Source organism: Neofelis nebulosa, chromosome 4 (assembly GCF_028018385.1).
Source record: "Neofelis nebulosa isolate mNeoNeb1 chromosome 4, mNeoNeb1.pri, whole genome shotgun sequence".
Lineage (NCBI taxonomy): Eukaryota > Metazoa > Chordata > Mammalia > Carnivora > Felidae > Neofelis > Neofelis nebulosa.
Genome location: NC_080785.1, coordinates 52,013,162 through 52,036,429, shown reverse-complemented (window position 1 = coordinate 52,036,429; position 23,268 = coordinate 52,013,162). Strand labels below are relative to the sequence as shown.

At 43.9% G+C, this 23,268-nt stretch overlaps 1 long non-coding RNA gene across 1 annotated transcript in view; it reads right to left on the bottom strand.

Moving 5' to 3' along the window:
* Window positions 1-779: 779 nt before the first annotated feature.
* The window catches only part of LOC131509254 (uncharacterized), a 76,808-nt gene continuing 54,319 nt past the window's right edge, over window positions 780-23,268 (bottom strand). Inside the window, exon 3 of the long non-coding RNA XR_009260394.1 lies at window positions 780-6,120. This is a non-coding gene — a long non-coding RNA (uncharacterized LOC131509254). The remainder of the gene's footprint in view (window positions 6,121-23,268) is intronic.

Genomic DNA, 23,268 nt, shown 5'->3' with positions numbered 1-23,268 from the left:
GAGCAGATCGTCACCTCTCTGGGTCTTCCAGGTCAATAGCTTACATCATGGCCCACCTTCACGAGACATTCCACAACTCTGAGAAAATGCACATTGGCCCAAATTTCTCCCTTTGTTGATGAGTGAGAGACCCAATGTGTTTGGGCCTCAGGGCCATGAATGTCAGCCCCGCGAGGGTTTGGACGGTTGCAGCCAGAGCTCAAGATCCATGACGTCACTTCGCTCTTGTGCATGAGGTCGTTTGCATCTGAGGGCCCCAAGTATCCATGTGCTTGTGGTTGTGGCTGCTGCTCATTTAGAACGGTTACTAATTCTCAACTTCTGCGAGCATTAAAAAAAGTGTGCTTTTTCAGCACGAAGTATTTTTGCAGCATGATAGAAACTGGAAACCACAAACTGTGTTGACTTTAAGGAGTAGATGTGAGAATTAAAACGTCCTCCTTCTACACCCAGTTTCTGAGTTTATGTGCTGAGCTTCCTGACAGAAAGTTGGCCTCTACGTGCCCCCCAGCTGCCATGTAGATGACAGGGTGCCTGGCCGAACAGATGTGCTGATGTTTACAGGCAGAGCCGGCCTGCATGTCATTGAAACCCCGCTCACCTCATTCGACGGTTGCTTCCCTGCCCGCTTCACAGAGCTGCCGCAGGGGAAGACCGGAGCTTACATCCCAAGTCGGCTCTTACCTGAATCCCTCAGGTTCCAGCAGGTACAGTGTAAACACAATCCAATGCGAATATTGCTCAGGACGAAGGGGAATGTAAGTCACGTAAATGCCAAGTACGATGGGTAATTTCATTTTATATAAAAACACGCGGTGGAAATACACATCATTTTTAGATTGCACTCGATTTTTTGACACACAAATGCACTTTTGTTTTAACAGGGTGAGGAAGAAAAAGTAGTATCGCCAACTTTTACTTGTGTGCAAACTTCGTACACACAGGGTTTAAACAGATGTGTGTGTTTATAACCTTAAAGATGCACATATGTAACACATTCCACAGTGTATTTATTTGCACAGTTGATTTGACTGAAAGACCCTGTATTTACATCTTTTAATTGTGTTATGTGAGACAGTGCTACACGCGTTGTTTATGTATCTGACATTTATGATTGAAAACCAAGTGGCTCGTGGAAGTTAGTTCTCCATAGGTTTTGAAAGTATTCCAGACCAAAAAATTAATTGCTGCCAAGAAAGGCATGGGTGGGGGTGGGGTACGGAATGTCAGTTGATTTCAAAACACTTAATTTGGGACGATCAAAAGTAAAAATAAAAAAATAAAGCGCCCCGCTCGATACAAAGCACAAAACTTAAGGCTAACTTCTCCCATTCAGGGAAAGAAAGAAGCTTTCTGTTGCTGCTCACGTGTGATATTTGAAAGGGGCTGCAGCACAGTGTAAGGATGGGGAGGTGGGCAGACCTCTCCGGAGCCCACATCCAACACTTCTCAACGAGGATTCCAGAAGGCCCAGCCTGTAAATGCCTATATTGTCTTCCTTCCCCGCAGCCACGGCCAGCTGAACATTCTGCTTGGTCTGTCCACAAAAGTTTTCTTCCTGCATCCAAGAGTTCAGGTTTTAAAACGCACTCTTGTTGGGAAAAATTCTAAAATCAGAAAGGATGTGGTCTGAAGTGTTGAAGTGTTTGGCCGCATATGGAATACACCACTCAGAGAAATAAAGTGGCACATTTATCAAGTCTCAGTGTGAGCTTTTCAAGCTGGGGATTTAGTATAGATTTGTTCGAGCTGCCCTGGCCAGAGCTTACTGAATGTCTTCCTGCGCTGGACGTGTGTGCCTTTTGTATTGCCCTCCTGAAATACGTAGGTGCTGCTACCCTTTGGCACAGATTATTGATGCCACTGACAATTCTGCTATTTCCCCCTTCTCTTTGTCAATAACTCAGGCTTATGAATCCAATAAATATCTGCCTAGACTTCAATTATGCATGAGTGGATTCTCTCACTCTTCCCTCTCAGTTTTCTGTAGCACTGGGGACAAGTTATCATATACCATGTGAGATGGGCTTGCGCACAGAATAGTGCCTCTAGGGGAGTGCTGGGAGCATCGCTTAGGTCATACCAAGTCCTGCTAGAAATACACACCGTGCTGCTAATCTTCAAATATGGAAAGGAGAGGCTCTCTCAGAAACTACCTTTGCTCTCTATTTTAAATTCCAACGGGTATGGAGACAAACAAGGGTAAGGAATTTTCAGTTCCACTCTGCTGAGCTGCACAAAGTGACTGGTTAGCTTGATGGGCAGAGGGAAGGGAGAATTAGCAGTACTTTGTCTCCACCCCTAACTCGATCTTTGAGCATATTTGTTCCAGTAAAATCAGGTTAAAATAAATGAAAGGCAGCTTGAAGGAGGCTTAAGATAACGGGGAGAGTGTGCATGCACATGAACTTCAAGCCTCCCCTACCTAGCACCTGCCAGCAGACCCGCCATTTGATCCTCAATCACAGCCCAGAACGTGCACCCCAGCCCCAGCCTGGACCATGGACGAGGCTCCACTGGGGAGCACTGACTGTGTGCTCTCAACATCTAAAAAAGCCAGTAGCCGAGCTCTGATTTCTGTTGTGAAGTCAAAATACAGAAGGAACCCCAAAAATGGAGAGGGAGAAGGGGCATCCAGAAGGTTGTATCAAATGAGTGAATTTCAGTAATTGTGGAAAGATAGAGCCAGAAGTGACAGAGCAGGGGGGCGGTGAAGGGGTAGGGATAGATGCTGCAAGAGAAAAATGATATTTTCTCACCCTCCTTTTCTTGTCCCTCCTTCTCTGTCTCTCCACCCCTCAAAGATGGGGTTTGCAAAGACATAGACTTGTCTCCATATAGCAGATAATGTGGAGAAACCCACATAGAGAAGAGGGGACACGGGGAAGGCCACTCCCACTTCCCCATCGCATATGAACACCACCACCACCGACTCCTCCTCTGGAAGTTTATTTTCCCTACACCTTTTAGGAAAAGGGGGACGTTTTCCCTAAAATAAAAGTTTTAAATCCGAGGGAAAGATAATTCTCCATATTTTTGGAGGGCTAAAGCTCGGCTCGTAAGCAGCGTCTATGATGAGCCCTTTATCCAGAATAGCTAAAAGGCGTGTGGAAGGACATGTCTAATGTCACTCTGGCTTTCTCAAGCTATCCTTATCTCATGGTCGGCCTGCAGGTTACACATGGAGCGCTCCCTCTCCTATTGCTTTGAATCCATTGCTGATCTTCGTTTGGGTCATAACAATCAGGTCCTCTCTCTCTGCCATCCTGGGAGGAGGATCAATCAGAATTCTTGTCACACCTGTCCTACTTGAGAGTTTCCACTTTAATCCCCATGCCTTTGCTATCGCATCCAGATTGCAAATCACTTCTTCCTTTTTCAACTTGAACTTCGGCATCTTTCGCTCCCTTTGCTGCCCCTCCCCCAATCTCCTCATGCAGCACCAGTCTGCTGTTACTCACATCGCCAGAGACAGCACCAGGAGATTCACCTGCAGAGTCTCTTGTCCTGTGGGTCTCTGAGTCCACGGGTGGGCACCCCAGGATCCTGGAGATGCACTGTGGGTGGAGGGAGGGAGGACACCACAGGCCCGATCCTACCCTTGGAGTTCCACAACACGCTATCGTCCACACTAAAGGTCCTGAGACTTCTCACCATAAAGAGGCCTGCTTCACGTCTATAAAGTGACACTGCACAGAATTATTTTAGAACCCCAACTTTTGAGTCAGGCCTTCTACCATTTTGCAGAAGTGCTGTTGTGAGGGGCATGTGTCAGGAGATGTCGCTGGTCCACATGGTGGGTCTATCCCATGGTGCTTGTACGCATGGGCATGGGCCTCGGGAAACGAGCTGCCTCTCCAACGCGCCCCCACCTTGTCTTCACCCCACAAGCGTACAGCACTTCCTGGTAGTGCCCGAGTTACAGATCTGGAGTGACCAGCCCTGGAAGCCCAACCCTATCGACTCACAGAACTTCAAGACCTTCCTCTTGTCTGCCCTCAAGTGGCAAAGACTGATGGCTATACTACAAAATAAATCCTTTCTCCCCTTGTTCTTTGACAAGAAGAACTTCTAATTTGGGGGCTGGACATGTCAGGATTCTGAGTAATCCTGGATAGGTGTGCAACTGCAGGGAGGGCTGTGGGCGCCATCTAGAACTGTGTTTAATGGGAGGGGGCATGCCCTTCTTTCCCTTCTCCCCTTCTCTGCTTCTGGAAAGATGTGATGTCAGGGGCTTGAGCAACCACCTTGTGTCCCATGGTAGAAGCCACATGCTCAACAAGGTAGAAGGAGACCGGGTGCCTGACATCGTAGAACAAGATATCAGCTCCAGATTGACACATCTCTTCATCTTTTATATGAATAATAATAGAGTTTTTATTAGGCCACTGTTATGGTGAGGTTTCTGCCACCTCAGCAGAATCTAATCTTAATGCATTTGGCTCCTCTCTTCAACTAGGCCCTCAGATCTCTCCAAGGTAAACTAAACGCCCAAATTATTTCCTCGAACAACCTCTCGGAAAGTCATCTCAACTGGGAACAAGTTAGCTTCAGGGCGACCCCACTGGAGTGTCTCTACTGATGACCTTCTGCCTCCTGTATCTGGACCCTCTCTCACCCAAGATCTTTCACAAGGAGAGCAGGAGGTGGGAGTTGACTGGACAATCATCCACACCACCGTGATGAGCACCTTGGCTGTGCCCGCCTGGGTGGTCTAGTCCGAGTACCCATCTGTTTTCTCACTCTTGGCCCCGGATAACTGTTCCTTGCATTGCCAAACTTTCGGTGTTATATGTTCATTTGGCTGTATTCCCATTTATGATCATGTCTTCCCCACATTAAGCATCCAATGAGCTCGTTAGTATATATACACCATCTATTCTGAGGGGCTCAGTGTCATGTGGTTCAGCTTCAACATCACACAGCATCTAAATTAACAGACACTCCAATACACGACTCTGACCCTGCCAGTCCATTTCGTGTTTAAATCCATAGTGCCAAGGCTAGTAATTCAAAGGAAGGCAAGGAGCGCCTGGGTGGCTCATTCGGTTAAGCGTTCCACTTCAGGTCAGGTCATGAGCTCACGGTTGTCAAGTTCAAGCCCCCCATTGGGCTCTGTGCTGACAGCTCAGAGCCTGGAGCCTGCTTCGGATTCTGTGTCTCCCTCTCTCTCTGCCCCTCCCCTGCTCACGCCCTCTCTTTCTCTCTCTCAACAATAAACAAACATTAAAAAATATTTAACAAATAAACTAATTGGATAAAAACCCTAACGTTAGAATACCGAGCACTCGGATTCGCGAAAAGAAGATTTTTGCACAAGAAAGTGGTGTTGTAACCACTATTTCTGGGCTGTGGAGTCACCTACTTTCTTAGGGTTTGTTGCCAATGAAAAGGTTTTCAGAAAAAAATAATGTATTTGTACAAAGGCTTAGAAAAACCAGAAGTACACCTACATACGCTTTTGACTGCATCTACCTGAGGAGAGGAAAGAAGACAAGGAAGCAGGAAGGGAAGAAGAGAGGCAATGAGATCTGATCCATAATCTTTTTTTTACATGGCATCTAGCATGGAACCTGGTGGCTAAAAACAGATATTTCTCTATGCCCGACGGGGGGCAGAACAAGGAACATAGATATCAGTTTCATTGCCACTACCACTGTTATCCTAAATTTTGAAATATCTGAGCATACAAAAAGCATCATATTGGATGCTCTTTATTGGATGCATAGATCTATGTTTATAGAAAGTTTTAATGGTTGCAAAGACAAATTGCGAAAATGATTCATTTTTTTTTTTACAGATCTTGATATATCATCCCGCATGCTAATAAAGTTTTCAATACTGGGCTGCAGTATAGATTATAATACTAATGTTTCCCCTGGGCTCCAGTGATTAGAACTCCTTTGGTAAATGTCTTAAAGTTAAGGTTAGTGCACCAAAAAGCTGTAATTCACTGACGTTTAATACTGGCTCGTGCAACATGAAAACTTTGGTAGCAGATGCAGGCTGTTGAGAAACTTTTCTTCAAGCTTTGGAGTCCAAACGGTTCACAGAATGTTTTCTCCCCATGCCCTCAGAGCCGCGTGGTTCCGACACCTTCCTCACGGATGCACAATGATTCTGGAAAGACAACAACAAAGTGGGGGAAATAATGGCATTATTGTTGAAGGGAGCCTTCAGGAGGTAATACTCTAACAAGAATTGAAACTTGAACTCTTTGAACTGAATTTTTCAGGAAAGCACTTCCAAACTCTTGAAAGGAAAACATCAAAGTTTTGAAGGGCAGATATGAAAAAGACTTCCCCTCTTACACCAAAGTGACGCAAATTCAACCTGACACACATTTATGGTGAGTTTTGTGCGCCAGTGGAGATGAAACGGAAAAAGGCACGTGCTCGTCCTCAAGGAACGTATGACAGTGATCTTTCAGCTGGTTGAGACCTCGGTTTCTGAATTATTTTTCCCTTCTGTCCTCTGCCTACTCAGAAAGGGCTGGGTGGTACGTGATTTTTGTAGGTGCTCTCTTAAGGTGCAAAACCTCTTTCAGGATAGTAGGAAACAAACTGTAACTATTACGAGAAAACATTTTTTTCACGGGTCAGTTTGGCAAGACCAAGAAGCTTAAAAATAGAATGTGTTGATACGAGCGTGAGATAATGGAAACTCTCATACATTTCTGGTGCGAGTGGAAAGAGGGATGGCCTGTACAGAAAACAACTGGGTAATATTTACCTAAAGTTTAAGTGAATATACTGGTTGATCCAGCAATTCTGCTTCGAGAAAGGTATCGCCCTTTACAAGTACTTTGCTCATCTGTGAAATGATGTATGTTAGATATAACTTATGGCACCACTGTGAAAACAGCAAGAGATTAAAAGCAACGCAAATATCTGTCAGTAGGGGATAGGTCAATAGGTGGGTAATAAAGTGGATGATAAAAAGCCGTAACGACTGAGGAAGCGCAGCATGAGCTCAGATGGAATCAGCGGCAGGTATGCCCAGGAGGACCAAACAGGGCACGATGAGACCGTACGGTATGTGGTGCTGTGGCAGGTCTGGCACAGGTGTATCAGGACAACTGTCCTGCATCGCTGTGCCTTACCCTCCCCAGGAACCCAGTGGACTCAGCTGCCAGCAGTCTTGTCACAGAGCTCGTCCCTCTGAGAGCCCCAGCTCTGTCTTGATACCGTGAAAACCCAGCCTGTCTCTGGGGGGTTGTGAAAATGAAACGTTCCTGGCTGATGCCTCAGATCTACATGCGGTTCTGGGCCACCCTTTGGCCCACCAGAGAGCCCCCAACACCCTGTGAGCAGCTGCCGTCGGTGCCCCTGGCACCTGCTCCGCTGTCCCAGCCAGCTTTAAACTTACACAACCAAGACAGGGCACAAGCAAACCTTGTAAGGGCTGGCGTGCGTTGTGGCAGGACTCGGGCTCTGCGATTCAGGGTCCGGCCGCATCTGCAAATCTTGCGGACCAGAGGGTTCGCGTGTTTGTTATCAGGAAGTAAACAGCCTGGAAGGAGGAAGGTCTGTGCTCTTAGCTCCAGCCAGAGACACCAAAGACCCCGAGGGGAAACCGTGGACCACCTCTCCCCATTTCTCTCTGACCACAAAGTGGCTCTAGTAGAGTGAGAGCTGAAGGAGGCCTGGTAGCTTCTGAAATCTTCAGAAACTCCAATAGTCGGTGTCCAGGAATCAGCATTCTCCAGTGCCTTTGTAGGAAACAGGCACCAAAAGGGGCCCTGAGAGCTGTGTGTGAACCCCTGGGAAATAGACCCATACATAAGATCAGGAGGCTTGGACAGGAGGGCACAGGTGCCCCTGCCATGCAGCCAGAAACAGTCAAGTTCAAGAGCAGGAGAAGCCTAAGGAATTTTGGATTACAAAAGCAGACAGACTGCCTGCCTCAACTTGTAGGAGTCAGGGATACAGAAAACTGGACCAAAAGTCATCTATCCTTCAAGAGGACAACTCCTAAGATGTCACGTATGTCGAGCACATTCTTCTTCATGCTTTCCTTCCAGTCCTGCCAAAGCAAGGCAGTCCAGTCCTTCCAAAGCAGTGGTTTGCAGGGACCGGTGAAATGCCAGTCCTCCCCTGTGTCAGTTGCTCCTAAAAACATTTTTCTTGTCCTGGCTACAGACACCTATCAGGATGTACCCAGAGCCTCTGTCTACTATGTCAACAGAGTAGAATGCTTGACAAGAGGAAATAAATCTGATTACCTAAAGCAGAAGCCAAAACCAGAAGGACGGTTGCAGCTTCCAGTGGTGAATAAGTCCAAGGCTGTTTTTGGTTTTTTTGTTTTGTTTGTTTGTTTGTTTTTTGCAACGGACATCCTAGATGTTTAAGAGAAAGTGAGAAGTTACACTTCTCTATAGGCTCCAGACTGGTCTCTCTGTTTATCTTTTTTCTGCCCCAGGCAGTCCCATCTCTGCAGTAGGGTTACTTTTCCCCAAAGTCCACTTTGATTGTTAACAAAATAAAGAGGTTCTCCAGGCATCACATAGGTTCCAAAACTCTCAGCTTGGCTTTTAGGATTGTCTGAGTTGAAGCAGTATTTCCAGGACTATCTCCAACTAAACTCAAGGCCAGCAGGTTGACTCATCTGTTCTCCAACCCCCTTCCATCTCTGTGCTTGTCACTTGGCACCTACCCCACACCCACCATCATTTACTGACATCTTGCTATCTTTCAAAATCCAACTCGATGCCACCTCCTCCAGGAAGCCATCCTAATTCTCCCAGCCTTAAGTGCTCTTTCGTTCTTCTGAACTTCTGCAGGCCCTTGTTCCTCATATGGCTTTGTACTACAGTTGCTTTCCAAATGGGCTATGTTCTCCTTAGGAGTTAGATCTTTTATGGATTTTCTGTACCAAGAATTTTCTGGTATCTCTCAGTACTTAGCATTACATTCCACATGTAATGTTGACTCGCAGCCTTTCTATTAGAAGAGGCCTGCTATGGACTGAATTGCATTCCCACCCCACCCCCAACCCCGCCACCCACCAAAATTCATTATGTTGAAACTCCTAACCCCCAGCGTGATGGTATCTGGAGGTGAGGCTTTGGGGGGAAAATTATGTTCACATGAGATGGTGAAGACGGGCCTCTCATGATTGGATGAGTGCCCTTACCAGAAAAGAGCCATTTTTTTTTTGTTTGTCTGTTATCCATTTGGCCAAGTTTTGTCTTTTGTTTGGAAAGTCTAATCCTTTTGCTTTTAAAGTAATTAGTATAAGGAAGAACTTCTGCCATATTGTTATTTGTTTTCTTTATGTTTTCTACCTTTTTCTGTCTCTCGTTTTCTCCATTACTGCTTTTTTGGGAATGAAGTTGATTTTCTACAGTGAACCCGATTCCCTTCTCATTTCTTGTTGTGTGTATCTGTTAAATGCTTTCTTTAGAGTTACCATGGGGATTACATTTAGCGTCCTAAATTTGTAACAATCTGGTTTGAACTGATACCAACTTAACTTCAGTAGGGTACAAAGTCACCACCCCCCAACTCTTCCCCCCACTCTGCTCCGGAAAGCTCTGTTCTCCCTTTCTGTTACTGATGTCCCAAATTAACTCTCTCTATATTGTGTGCCCTGTAACATGGATAGTTATTATTTTGCATGCTTTCGTCTCTTAACTCGTGTAAGAAATAAAAAGTGGGGTTACAAAACAAAACAAAAACGAAACTCTTTTTTCAAACTGCACTCTCTCTCTCTCTCTCTCTCTCTGCTGTGTGTGGACGCAGAGAAGCCAACTGTCTGGGAGCCTGGAAGAGAACTCTGACCAGAACCCAGCCACGCTGGCACCCTGGTGTCAGACATCCAGCTTCCAGAACTGTAAGAAAAGAAATTCCCATTGTTTAAGCCACACAGTCTATGGTATTTTGTTAGGGCAGCCTGGGCTGGCTGAGACAGGGCCTTAAGAGGTCCTCTGAGCCGGCCTTCTTATTTTACACAGTGATCCAAAGGGACACAGAGCAGAGCAGGGGTCAAAACCCAGCTGCCCCACCCCACCGAAAACCCCACAGCCCACAGCTCTAGCAAGTATAACAAGGTTGTCAGATATCACAGAGTGAATGAAAAGGCCCAGAGCAATACGTATATTTTTGTTAAACATGTCTATACCTTTAAACTCTTTTTATCATAGCTTTGAAATAACAAACCAAAGGCCCACGGGGACCTCCAGCAAGGTCTGAAATTGAGAATTGGGCTTAAGAAGCTGCCAGGGATGAGGAGAGGAAGGGGGAGGACTGCCTGTTTGGTTATAACAATATTATAATTACAGAGTTGTGAATTATGCAAAGGAGAACACACGGCAGGATTCACCACCACCTCGCGAGATTTCTTGTACCCGTGCACACACTAAAGCATTTCAGGGCTTGGCTTTCTGTTAATGCCACTACATTACGCTCATCCACGTTTTACAGCTCACAGAGGGCTTCCACATACATGGTCTCATGGAATCCACGCCACAGCCCACGCAGGAGTGAGCATCTCTGCGGAGACAATCACCTCCTAGAGCCGAAGTTTCCACAAGTGAGCTGAGTATGGTCATACAGCTGCTGAGGGTTGGACCTGAGACTGGAATGCTGTGTGTGTGTGTGTGTGTGGGTGTGTGTGTGTGTGTGTGACAGAGAGAGAGAGAGAGGGAGAGAGGAGTTGGGGTGGGCTTGACCCCACTTCACTATACACTCCAGGACTACGTTCCAAGAAGTCCACGAACATTCTCCATTAGCCGGTAGCTGAAAGAAAACCGAACTTCTAATGAGGGACCTGAGTTTCAGTCACCAACTCACAACTGACCGAGCAAATTACTTAGTCTCTCTAGTTCCCAGTTTCTTTACCATGAAAGAGGCGTGTTAGATAGCTTTGTCTTTGATTCCCTTTCAACTCAGACAGTCTGTGATTTTCAGAGCTAAACAGGGTTAGATAAAAGAGCAGGCCAACTCACTTCCAAAAAATTCTGATCCCTGGACCAGGTCCCTAGGAGGAAGACATTATTCATAACGCATCCTCCCCACACTCTTCAAGTGGGGAGGGGAAGACAAGACCTGCATCTGGTCTGAATGCAACGCGAACTGAAGCCTGCCCTATCACTCTAGTTAAAAGACTCCGCTGTAGCCGTGAGCGCCAAAGTGGTCAACGTGGCTTTGGAGGTAAATCAAAACCAAGTATGCAGAAGATCAAAAGCTTTACTCCTCAGAGACCAGCAAAAGGCACATTTCCCAGACACTCTTCCTTATGGAATTTAAGATCTTCTGATATCTTGCCTAATTTAGACCCCAAACCCTAATAACTTCAGGCTGGAAATTGTCCTAGATCAATAAATACCCAAATCATAGTAAATCAGAAAACAGTGTTCACAGCACTGAAAATCTCTTTATCATGGCAGCATGTATATGTATTAACTGTGTTTATTACTAATAACATATGAAGAGTGCGAGGATTTAATGTGTCATTCCACGAGTTTTTAATCTTTAACACAGACTCTTTATAATCAAGTTCAAAAACTTTCCTCAGTGGTTCCATGTCTTTAGAGAAACAGAACATCTATCAAGAGAAAGACTTCAAAGCATGTTTTCAACAAGTAAGAAATAAAGCCATTGTGAAGAAAAGATGAGGTTTTAAAAAACATTTGTTAAGCTATATTAGCACTGGCTTTCAAACCCCATACTATGACATTCTTATATTCTGTATTAATTCATATTTGCACATGTTATAAAGATTTCAAGGGGCGCCTGGGTGGCTCAGTCGGTTAAGCGGCCGACTTCGGCTCAGGTCATGATCTCGCGGTCGGTGAGTTCGAGCCCCGCGTCGGGCTCTGTGCTGACAGCTCAGAGCCTGGAGCCTGTTTCAGATTCTGTGTCTCCCCCTCTCTCTCTGACCCTCCCCCGTTCATGCTCTGTCTCTCTCTGTCTCAAAAATAAATAAACGTTAAAAAAAAAATTTAAAAAAAAAAGATTTCGAGGAATCTCAACCAACAGATTTCTTCTAATCAGCAGAGGTACAAAAGGAGGACAGCAAGAAAACTTATTCATCAGAAGTAATACTATTTGGGAATAAGACAATTTTTCAAATTTCCGCATTAGAGGGCCACCTTCGCAATTTTGTGCCTTTCCAAAGTACTCACTAGAATATTAATTACCTAACATTTAACGTTAAGCTCGTACTGAACAATGAAATCTATGAAATGACAAGTTCCACATGAAAGGTATTTCTTCTCAAACCCATTAAACTATATAATAACCATGAACAATATTCAGTTCAGAGCCCCTTAAAATTCCGCGTCATGCACTTGGACATACAGCTGACCTGTAACTTTCAAAGTTTGTTGGCCACCATCTGGCTTTCGTCATCCATCCACTTACTAAGTATTCAGTTACTATAAATACAGAATAAATAGAGATGCAAAGTGAACATCGTACAGTTCCTGCCTTGATAGCCATCACAGGGTGGGAAGAGAAACAAAAGAATTAAAACCACGGTAGTGCAGCTGCTGGCACAATCAAAACGTGTGTAAGACACCTAGAGAGCAGAAGAGAGAGCACTTAGTTCTGGGGAAGCTTCCTGAAAGAGGTGGCATCTGAGTTCGGGCATCTGCTGGTTGTAGGATGCTGAGAAATGACTCAGGCTCTCTGAACCATACAGAGTGATAAGCTTTCCGTGACACAACGTATCTAGAACAACAGTGGCTCTCAAACGTTCTGCCTTAAGGGCCCCTTTATAGTCTGAAAAACTTACTGAGCATTGCAAAGAGCTGATTTTTATCTATCGGTACTGATTGTATTAGAATTTAAAACTGGGAATTGTAAAGTATTTACCGTTCGTTAAAATAACAATAAGGGCATGTTAACATAAATAGCATTTTTTAATCTCCCAAAACGAACAAAAATGCATACTAAGTGAAATAAGCCAGGCATAAAAAAAAGAAATACTGTGATTCCACTTATATGAGGTACCCAGAGTAGTCAAATTTATAGAGACAGAAGGTAGAAGCGTGGTTGCCAGGGGCTGGGGAGGAGTGAGCAAATGGGGAATTGTTGTTTAATGGTATGGTTTTACTGATGCAGGATGAAAAGAGTTGTACGGATTGATTGCACAATAATGTGAATGCACTGCATTCCTGAACTATACGCTTCAATATGGTGATGACTGTAAATTTTATGTTATATGTATTTTACCACAATTAAATTTTTTTAAAAAATTTACGTTTGTTTATCTTTGAGAGAGAGTGAAAGTGAGGGAGGGGCAGAGAGAGAGGGAGACAGAGAATCTGAAGCAGGCTCCAGGCTCCGAGCTGTCAGCACAGAGCCCGACGTGGGTCAAATCCATGAACCGTGAGATCATGACCTGAGCCAAAGCCAGACGCTTAACCGACTGAGTCACCCGGGCGCCCCATAGTTATTTTTTTAATTAAGTTGAGTAATAGGAATGGCATGATTTTACAGTTTTGCAGATCTAATTTTTCTCTTTGTCTAACTTAGCACAGCTGGATTCTCGTATCTGCTGCTACTTTCATTCTGCTGCAATACATTGTTTTGATTGTCTACCATCATGATTAAGTGGTTAAAAGGGAAAACATTTTGGTAATTTTATCAGATAATTGTGGATCTTCTTCTTTGATACTACACCAAAATTCAACAAGTGGTAATTTCTTAAAGGTTAGTTGTACTACAGAGTCTGAAACCATAAAAATTAACTTTTGATACTTCGTTACATTAAAATCCATTTTCTACTTTGCACCTTACGTGACTCTTTTACCCATGCATGATTTCTTCACATTGACTGTTGGTTGTTGGGGAAATGTTGGTTCACTCTTCCAAATGTTATCCCATCTAATATTACAGTATCTAAGGTATTGCATGCTTTACTATCACCTCTGATGTCATCAGAAAAGTCTTTAAATATTCTGAATTTATCAAGCTCATGGTGCTGAATACAAGTTTTCCAAAATTCCAATTTTCTCTTGAAAGCTTACATTCATTATTTATTAGCCATACATTACAATCAGTGACTTCTTTGACATAGAAAGCATATTTTGTTTATTCTCATAAAAGAAGACCCATTACATCTGCCAAGTCTAAATATCCACAGTGTGTGTGTTATTCTTGCAGGTAAAAAGGGGACTCCGTGGAGGAAGTGACTGTTCAGCTCCCGGCTCAGAGTATCTCACAAGACCTTTCCTCAAGACAACTGTACTTCAAGGTACAGGAGAAGCCTTAACGCTCATGTTCCATGTTGTCACGCAGAGCATTAAAAAGATGTACACTTAAGGGTCAAGTTTTAATACAATGAATAATTTTTACACCTTTGTCAAGGGTGTTCCTAAGTAAAAGTGGCTTTTTTCCCTCTGTAAGTACATGGTGGTGAACACATGCTCACTAGTACAATTTGGTGCCTGGCCTTGATTTATGCTAAGGAGCCAACAAGCTGACCCGCCATTGTTTTTGTACCTTCAGTGTAAATGCCAGGACAGTGAAACAAGCAAGTAACATCTTACTATTAGTATGAAAACACTTTGATCTTGTGGATTCCCAGGAAACAGTCCATGGACCGTGCCTTGAAAGCCTCTGATCTAGAGGCCTTTTTATTTAAATCTTCATTTTTAAGTATTATAACAGAAATGTTCCAATTCCTAAGTATACATGAAGATTGCAAAAGTAGATAAAGACCACATGAAGTATTGTAATGCTTGAACACAATTATTCTGAAAGGGATTCTAGACCGAAGATGCCTTAGCATGGTACCTTCGATACTAAGGAGAAAATTAAAGCAAGTGCCATATCAGGCATAGAGCAGTAAAACAAAAACTATCCAAGCTGGTTACTCTGAGAGACGTCTCTAAGAGAGGCTTATAGTTTCTAAATGTTTCTTTTCTTTACAAAGAAAATGATGTTTTTCTTCCCCCCAAAAAAGTTTAACCTAAAGAAAGGAAACCCCCCATTGTTATTCATATTATTCATATTTTTTCTTAATTTAGGCAGCAGTCATGGCTTTCACAAGCAATGACAACAGAAACTTTTCTTAAAATAGCACAGGCTTTCCAACCTCAAAACCTATAAGGACTGCTGGATTTCAAGGAATAAAATCATTGGAAGGCTACTACATTTGTCGTATTTCAAACTGAGTGTGTAAATAATAAAGGTCTAACTCAAAAAACAAGGCCGATAATTCCGTGGTGACCAGCCAGACTCCTATTCCCATCATTTATTCGTATGTTGATAGACTTCCCCAGGAAGCCTGGGAAAATAACAGAAGTAACTCAACTTTCCCCAAGAGAGAAGGCTTCATTTTTCCTTGGCAGATTCATTCCTAATCACATAGCAGGGAACCATTATTAACATCTGGATATTCAAAAAGAGCCACTGAATTATTATAAAAATGTTTCAAATCATCAGCCTAAAACTCAAATGATCTACAGTGTGTATGATGCTTTTCTCTCCCTTTAGTCAAGAAGATAAATGGAGAAATTCTTTATATTTCAACTTCCATTACACATTTGTTTTTAATCTGGGAAAATTCATGTCTGCCTACTGTACCTCCATATCAAAGACTGATATGTCAGCGTTAGCTTCTGCTCCTCTCACCATGAGTTTCTTTTAAGAATACAATTTTTTTTAGGAGTGAGATTACTGCAAAAATCAATTGGTCCCAAACAGTTATAAGTCAGATACTGAGTTCAGTTCTCTTTTAGTGTAGCTGTGTGTTGTTAGACTGAACAGCAATTAGGCAGATCAAATGTCCTCATGTTTCACTAATCCCTTCTCCCTATTTTTTTAAATTTATTTATTTTTTAATTTACCTCCAAGTTAGTTAGCATATAGTGCAACAATGATTTTGGGGGGTAGATTCCTTAATACTCCTTACCCATTTAGCCCATCCCCCCTCCCACAACCCCTCCAGTAACCCTCTGTTTCCCATATTTAAGAGTCTCTTATGGTTTGTCCCCCTCCCTGTTTTTATATTATTTTTGCTTCCCTTCCCTTATGTTCATCTGTTTTGTCTCTTAAAGTCCTCGTATGAGTGAAGTCATATGATATTTGTCTTTCTCCGACTAATTTCACTTAGCATAATACCCTCCAGTTCCATCCACGTAGTTGCAAATGGCAAGATTTCATTCTTTTTGATGGCCGAATAATACTCCATTGTATATCTATACCACATCTTCTTTATCCATTCATCCATCGTTGGACATTCGGGCTCTTTCCACACTTTGGCTATTGTCGATAGGGCAGCTATAAACATTGGTAACCCCTTCCCCTTTTAAACAGTTTCTAAAAATTAATAGTCATGACTTGTCATAAACACACCACACACACACACACACACACACATTATAATATTCTTTGCAAAGCCTTTAAGTCTCAACATTGGGAACTAATTCTGTTGGGTCAAGATGACAGTTTTGTTGGTGGCACTTGATAAACTTGATAAGACACCCTTCTATTTAAAACCCTCTGATGTCTTCCCATTGTTCTCAGATCACTATGTGAAGCCTTACCATGGCCCACAAAGTTCTGCTTGCAGCCCCATCAAGAGGATATTCAGCCCAGGTGACACACAAAAAAATGTTTTTAGAACCCCCCCCAGGATGAACAGGTTCAAATCTTTGCAAGCAACTTTGATTTTGGCAACGCCCATTCCAAACCTTTGTACTACATGCTGACTTCCCACCACTCTACTTTCCCTACGTGTATGACCAGCCTGTTTATCACCCACCCCACCACCTGTCCCAGCCTCCTCCCCCACCAGCTGCCCATTCCCAGCCTCCCTGAACTACAGCTCTGCCCCAAATAGTCTTCATGTCTGTTTTTCCCAATCAAATCCTACTCAACTGTCAAGTCTTGGCAGAAAGAGTCAATAAAGAAATCTTGCCAGGTTCTGCCTCATGCACCCTCGCAGACTCTGTAACCTTCCTCGGCAGACCTCCTCACACTGACCACATGGTAGATAAGTGGCTGTTGAGTTAGTCTGGTTTTAAATGTCTGTCTCCCCACTAAGCCTCATAAAAGCAGAGACTGGATCTGTTTGGCTAGTATAACCTCCCCAAAGCCTAGAAGAGAAACTATACATGGGCCCTCAGAAAGCATTCCTTCCTTGTGGGACAAAGTTCTTAATAAGGAGAAACTTCTCCTAAACTAAACTTTTCATTGGAGTGGAAGCCCCTGAAGCAAATTCAGGGAGGGCTTTGGAGGGGGAAAATCTTTATTCTCTGCTGGATGTAAGGGAGAGAAAAGGAAGAGGCTGAGGATCTTTAGGATGGTCCCTCCCCTTAGAGTTGTGAGGCCTGGCTCAATAGGACAGATGGAGGCCCCAAAACCAGCTATCTAAATATTTATAAACTTGGGGAACCTGGGTGGCTCAGCTAGTTAAGTATCCGGCTCTTGGTTTCAGCTAAGGTCATGATCTCAATGTTCGTGAGTTCGAGCCCTGCATCAGGCTCTACATTGGCAGCATAGAGCCTGATTGGGATTCTCTCTCTCCTTCTCTCCCTGTCTCTTCCTTGCTCATGCTCACTCACTCTCTCTCTCTCTCAAAATAAATTAAAAAACTTAAAAAATAAATATTTATTAGCTTAAAATCAAGCTAATGAACAATCAAATGAAATACCTTCTATCCTCTTATTCTGAAAAATATGCCTTCAAAGTAAACCGGAGGTGTGAGTAATCAAACATAATGAAATATAGAGACTTCAATCAAGTTGGGGGTTTTTTTGCACCCAAATTATCCACATTAAAAATTTTTTTAATGTTTATTTATATTTGAGACAGAGAGAGAGAGATAGAGTGTGAGTGGGGGAGGGGCAGGTTAGGGATGGGGGAGACAGAATCCGAAGCAGGCTCCAGGCTCTGAGCTGTCAGACAGAGCCCGATGTGAGGCTCGAACTCACGAGCTGTAAGATCATAACCTGAGCTGAAGTCGGACACTCAACCGACTAAACCACCCAGGCACCCCAAATTATCCACATTGTAAAATGCTTTAACAGGAAATAATTATTTTCTTCATTGTCTAAATACACACAACACACACAGAGTTCATAGATCGCCATTAGGTATGAATGGTGCCCATTGTTTTAAAAAACGAAAACAAAAAACAAACCTGATTTCCAGGATGCTCAGAATCCAATTCTATTGAACTGTGAAACCAACGTGTGTACAAATTGAAATTCCTGCCTGTAAAGAAATTGCTCTTCTCACAACTGTTTTTCCACTTTCCCCCCAAAAAAGTCCTGCTCTGCTTTCCCCCTTGGACATTTTTCAACTCTGTATCCCGTCCTTGGTGGCTCCCAAGAGTGAAGGGTCTTCAAATCTCAGACATCTATTCACCATGTCCTTCCAAGGACCACAATGAATGCTTTGCAGGTTATCTTGGGATGAGGGCTCTCAGAAGCGGGGACATTTACAACATGTAACACAGGTATACCTCACTCTACAAAGGGAGTGTGATCTGGAAGCCCTGAGTTCCCAGTAGCTCTCATTCCCCTCTGTCTTCCCTTGTCCGTGAAGAGAATGCTCACCTTCATTTAGGGTGGTCACTTCATCAAAGGCCTTTAATTTCACCCTTTCTCCTTCTTCCTATCAAGTATTCACCGCAACACTCATTCAAAAACTCCATGAAAAACTCTAATAGATGGGTTATAACTAACTCTAAAAGGATCCATGAATCCCGTTGAAAAGTGAGACAATCTGTTGCAACACAAATACCAATCTTGCACAGCACTTGTGTCGTCCAATTCTGACCGGCCGACCGGGAATACAAGCACGGCCCAGAGAAACGCTTGCCCGTGCTTCTTTTTGCTGACTTGGTACTGCACTTACTACCTTTTTGTGTGTGAAGATGAAAAACACACCCCAAAAATGAACTTGAAAGAATCAGAAATTTCCAAGTGTTGGACTGATAGCAATGATAGGGAATTGCTTTGAATGCCATTTACCTCTGCGGGGACTACTGGTCATAACAGGACACCTGTTGCTTCTTTTCCTTTATAATTTCCCTCCTCCTTAAATTTGTCTGAAGTGCCTTCCCAGGCTGGAACCTGCTACATCACCAGTAAGGGAGGGAAGAAGGATAAAAATTCCAAGGTGAGACGTATTAAACACAGACGTATTTTTCACCTTCTCCTTTTGGCTCCGCCTCCAGAGGGACTAATGCCTAATGATTCCAGGAAGCGAAAGCAATTAAATTTCACTTGGTGTAAAGTTGAAGAAATTGTCCCATGTGAAAAGAATGTTTCTTTGCCACATTCCATCAGCGGCAATAAACAGGCAGATTTCACTGGTTTTGATATAGTAGTGTGAGCTTTCACAAAGCTCAGGTTGATTTCATTTTAAAAAGTGGAATTTATGGGACAGAGGGCTGAAAGGTTTGTACTGACATGTTTAAAACCCTCTTTTAAAAAAGCGGCATATTGCATCGTTCCATTTAAGTGTTCACACCGCAGACTGAAACATAATCTGTTTACTGAAAAAACAACTTTTTATTGCCCTGTGAATAATTTCCCATTGAAAAAGAAAACAATGTACAGTATTTTAGTGCTTTGTGAAACATCTGGAAATTTTTCTTCAGTTGCTAAAGCTATTAGGAATTTGCATCCACATTCAAACTACTGATTTTTTAATTTAATGCAGAGCAACTTTAAACATACTATTGAACAAATCTAAAAGCGACAGCTTCCAGAGGCCCGCCGAGGCATTCAGAGACAAAGCAACGAACCCAGCACAAGGCAAGTCTGGTCTCTCAGTGAGCCCGTCAGGGATGCTTTTGCTTCTTTGTCGTCACTTTCCTGAACACGGTGGAGAGTGGATTGTATTAGTTAGGGTGACACCAGCTGCTCTAACAAATAACCCTAGTCTCGGTGGCTTGATATGGTCGAAATTTTCTTCTTGCTCACCGAACAGCCCAACATGGCGTGCCAAGCAAGCTGGCAGCTTTCACATGGAAATGCAAAGACCCTAACTGTTTCCATCTCTGACTGTATCTTCCACAGGGCACTTTGCAGCAAAGAGACAGAGCCTGAAGGCAGAGGTGGTGGCCACCAGGCCTGCTCCCATTCCATGGGCTAGAACTCAGTCGCCTGACCAAACGAACCACAAGTGAGGCGAGGACCACACATCCAATCCCAGGAAGGAAAAGAAAAGGGTTTGGCCAACAGCTTGCCAGTCTGTAGATCCCAGCCAACATATTATAAGATTGAGAAGGTTTCCCTCAAACTCTACCACGTTCGGTGCTCAGCATTTGCTTATCCAACCCCTACGGTGGGCTCTACATAAATCATTCTACTAAAGGTCCTGGCAGTTTCCGGAGGGGACTAATGGTGCCGCAAAGCCATTGGACTTCAGAGGCTTTTTCCTGATCTCAGCTCCAAAGCCTGTACTTTTATTTGTGAAAGCTGTAAAATGGGACAAATGATGAAGACAGCTCTCCACGTGGAGACAGCATATTGGCCAATTCAAGCTCTGGAAATATGTACAAGCTTTACTGTCAGAAATCCTCTTTGCATTTTACTCTATTTTACTTTTCTCCTGAGGCTTTTATTTCTCCACCAGGGAACTTCCTGCAAACTTAAGACTTAACACGTTATTTTGGGGAAAAAAAATCTTTCCACACTGTTTCATTGCCTATGTGTAGGCATCATACTCCGACCTACAGGGGATACAGCAGTATGAGCCAGGTTCCCTCAAGAACATGTCCACCCAGAAAAGATAAGTTAAAATATAAATAACTGAAGGTTGTGTGTGTGGGTTCTTCCTCCCCCACTCTGGGCCTGCTTCTCCTACAGTCTACGTGAGCAGCCCATCTCTGTACTACCATTGGATATGATCCTACATGATCATCTGATTATAATTGACTATTGACCTGTCAGCTTCCTCCATTACACTATAAACTCCATGAAGAAAAGAATCTTCTTTTTTTAAGTTTATTTATTTATTTTGAGAGAGAGAGAGAGAGAGCAAGGGAGGGGCAGAGAGAGAGAGAGAGACAGAGAGAGAGAATTCCAAGCAGGTTCCATGCTGTCAGTGTGGAGTCCAACACAGGGCTCGAAATCTTGAACCAGGAGATCATGACCTGAGCCAAAATTAAGAGTCAGATGCTTAGCTGACTGAGCCACCAGGCACCCCAGAAAGGGATCTTCTGTATCTATCTTGCTTACCCCCAGCACATACCCCAGTCTCTGGCTCCTAACAGGTACTTGCTAAGTGTGTGTGGACTGGGATTGAGCTGAATGCAAGTTAGGAAAAGATAGGTTCCATAAGACAGTAAAAGAATCAAAGAGCTACTAGTGTTCAAAAGACAGAACCGTGCATCTGGCTCAAGGGGGGCAGGGAGGGGGGGGACGGTTTCCTGAAGCATTTGAAGTGAACTTTAAAGGAAGGATAGAGTTTCAACAAGCAGAATTTCAGCGGTGGATCGCCCGCAGAGGAGCAGCGTCCGTAAACACTCAGAGCTGGAAAAGCAAAGATGAAATTGAGGAACAGCCAGCATTCTTGCTTATTGTGCACTTAAAGTGTGTGAAGGGAAGGATAAGAGAGAGGAATGGGAAGTGACTCTTCTAGAAAGGGCTGATCCTCAGGCTGGCAAGTTTCAATTTTATTCCGTGGGCCAGAGGGAGCTGGGAGAGGCCTGGGTACCAGGAGGAACCGTCTGCCAGGTGGGCGAGAGTTGGAGCGTGTGGGTGAGAGGCTGGAGGAGGAGACGCCTCTGGCCAGGCCTGAGAAAATGCAGGTTAACGGCCCCAGGGCCCTAGCTGAGGCAAGGGGCAGTGAGGAGGGACAGGGTAGGTGGGGCTGGAGGTACCGGCAGAGGAAGAGCCAACTGTTCTTGAAAACAGGTCAGAGTGTCAGGAACGATGACAAGGCCAAAGCGCTAGGGGAACGACAATGCGGTGCTACCTCAAGAGGCACTGGAGACAGAAATACTGATTTGGTGACTGAGGACAGGATGAAAATGTGGGTTTGAGACACTTTGAGCTTAGAGTGCTCAGGAGAGGCCGGGCAGGGATGTGGGGAGGTAGGCCGTCCAAATGGAGCTAAGGGGAGCTGGGAAGGCAGGACAGCGAGGGCCAGGTGGGCCCGGCGGTGAGTGGGGGGCCACTGGGCCCAGACCTTGGATCCGTGGAATTTTTCAAACTGAGACTTGATGCTGCCTTTAAAGGAGTTTATGCGTACAGTCCCTGAGTTTGTGTGGGTGTTGAAAATTTGGTAAGTATAAACTTGCAAGGTACATCGCAATTTTGCAGCCCTACGGGGATATTTATTCACTGTCCTCATATGCACGGAGACTTATTTAAAGAAGAAAGAAAGAAAGAAAGAAAGAAGAAAGAAAGAAAGAAAGAAAGAAAGAAAGAAAGAAAGAAAGAAGAAATGTCTTCTAATAGCTCTGGCTCGGAGTCCCCTCATAACCCACACTCACCTCCAACTGTAGCAATCTCTCCGCTGAACGATAATTGCCGTATCTTCCTCCATCTCCCCACTGTCTGGGGGATGATGTGGGGTTAAAAGCACAGTGGCCAGCCTGGCCTCTGGCAGAGAGAAGGCAACTCAATAACTAAATATTCAGGGAGGGATGGTGAGGAAGAGAGAAGTCATTTACTTTGAATTAATAACTGCAGTTCTCAAAGTGGAGGAAGGCTATATAGAAGAAAGAAAAGTATCTTCCTTTCAAAAAGGACAGCAAAGCCATCCTTGTAGCATTAACAATCTAATCGAACATATGGTGAGCGTCATCTTCTGTGGGAAGCTTCCTGACAACGTCATGGAGGTTCTGTCCAATTCGGTATGAGGGTGTGGGGTGAAGAGATGGGAAGAGCGGGGGTATTCCACTCCAGTTCGTTTTAACACCTTGAATTCCACTTCTGAGCACAGACATGTCCTGAGAAACTCTCTGACCGCCTTTTCTATTCCTTGCTCCCTTTGGCCCGAGCAAGCATGGATAGAGAAAGAGAGAGGAGGTCAAGATGTGGAAGATTTAAGCAGATCCGAAGATGAACGATGGAAGATCCTGGCTTTTTTCCTTCCCTATTAAACCCTGGGCAGACTGCTTCAAGAAGAAAGAACAACACATTGCCCAATTATTATAAGAATATACTTCTGATACACCTGTTTTACTTCCCAACGCCGACTTTAATGACCTTAATTTTACCTGCGCTATGGTATAAATTTTCCCTGAGATCTTTATCTCATCCTGACGCCAATTAGCACATGAGTTTCGGCAGAAGAATCCACGGCAATTTATACACACCTTCGAAGGAAAGGAAAGACTAATCGAAATGAA